General features: G+C 31.9%; 1 non-coding gene across 1 annotated transcript; it reads right to left on the bottom strand.

Moving 5' to 3' along the window:
• Positions 1-1,593: 1,593 nt before the first annotated feature.
• Positions 1,594-1,665, bottom strand: TRNAV-UAC. Its single transcript has one exon. It is a non-coding gene; the product is annotated as a tRNA-Val (tRNA).
• Between the last annotated feature and the right edge of the window lie 147 nt (positions 1,666-1,812).

Here is a 1,812-nt window from a genome sequence, read left to right as displayed (position 1 = left end):
ACAATCTCGTTCTAAGGCCGGAGGATAGTGGAGAAGACACTAGTGGTGGTTCGAAACCGGTTCGTGAGGAAAAAGGAGTTTGAACTACAAAAGGTTAGTATCTAAACTCATTAAGTTTAATACTTATGAACATGCTAGTTATTTACTATAATTAATGTTCTAAAAGTGCCTAAGATCCAAATTGCTTCCGCATGTGTTATATTAACACTATCAGATTTCATATGTTGTTACTGCTTGGTCATTATCAACTATAACTTCTAATTAAATTTTGGCACCATTGACTGTATTATTCTTGACTTAGTTATACGTTTATTTTAATACAGAATTGGTATGATTTACCCCGCATGGAATATGAATGTTCATTAATATATTGATAGTGTTTAGATTAGTAAGGTTTGTACCATGAATGGGAGCTAGAGTTTAGTATTTTATGTATGAAAATGATTTTTCTAACAAAGGTTAGATGTTTCAGTCAGACGTCTTGAACAGAGTTAAAATAAGCAATTATGACCGTAGAGATGGGAAAAAATGTATCAACGTATACTGACGATTAAATAGATTCAAATGAAAACGACCAAGAAAACTTGATAGACGACCACATCTTATAGTCTGCTAGAGATATTAAAAGTGGTAGTGTCGAAAGGAAATTTCGTCACTATGAAGTAGGTAAATATGAAATTTAAATATCGGTGTGAGCGAAAAAACAAAACCTCCCTGCCTCCCTGCCTAACACTAATTGAAAATTTATGAATGAATTTATGAATGAATTTAATGTTGAAACATTGTATACTTAAACTGATTTATGAATGAATTTAATGTGAGCTAAGCTCAGGAAATCGTGAGAGGTAGAAAACCTCCCTGCCTAACACTAATTGAAAATTTTTAAAGTTACAATCGAGCTNTGTGAGCTAAGCTCAGGAAATCGTGAGAGGTAGAAAACCTCCCTGCCTAACACTAATTGAAAACTTTTAAAGTTACAATCGAGCTTTAAGATATCTTAAATTTAGGAATGATTTAAGATTGATTTGGGAGGAGTCACAATATTAAAAAAATAAAAAAAATATAAAAAAGCCCACTTTGGAGTTACAATCGAGCTTTACGATATCTTAAATTTAGGAATGATTTAAGATTGATTTGGGAGGAGTCACAATATTAAAAAAATAAAAAAATATAAAAAAGCCCACTTTGGTTGTGTTGCCTTCTCATATAACGAATGAAAAAATGTTAAAATGAGACCTTGAGGACGTATGGACAAAAAGTATATGAGTTGAAGAAAGATAATGTTTCAATGATTTTCTTTAAGTTTGAATGTGGTAGTTAAGAGTGATTTTCTTTAAGTTTGAATGTGGTAGTTAAGAGTGATGAGGTCTTTTAACTCATTAATGCCCACAACTTGTATAATTTAATGAACTAGATCTTCTAAAGGGAGTAACAGGTCAAACTCTTAAGTGAACTTAAAGTTCTATAGAGTGAGCGTTACACAAATTTCTCAAGTATGAGTGAGGTCTTTTAACTCATTAATGCCCACAACTTGTATAATTTAATGAACTAATGAGGTCATGCAAAAACTACACCATTGCAAGCAAAGAAGCATGTTGTTGCCCAAGATTGAACTAGGACCTTTAGTGTGTAAGACTAACGTGATAACCACTACACCACAACAACAATAGTCCATGATGTCCATGATCCATAAAATAGTTAATAATTATAAATTTTAATGTTTAAAAAAAATATCCTTAGAACCTCCAATGGTTTCATCAATATTCCTCCCATGGTTCACTTTATTTACATTAATTTGAGCATGGTGGGTAC

This window comes from Cucurbita pepo, unplaced genomic scaffold (genome assembly GCF_002806865.2).
Source record: "Cucurbita pepo subsp. pepo cultivar mu-cu-16 unplaced genomic scaffold, ASM280686v2 Cp4.1_scaffold001075, whole genome shotgun sequence".
Lineage (NCBI taxonomy): Eukaryota > Viridiplantae > Streptophyta > Magnoliopsida > Cucurbitales > Cucurbitaceae > Cucurbita > Cucurbita pepo.
The sequence above is the reverse complement of the archived record's forward strand: the minus strand, read 5'-3'. Positions and strand labels throughout refer to the sequence as shown.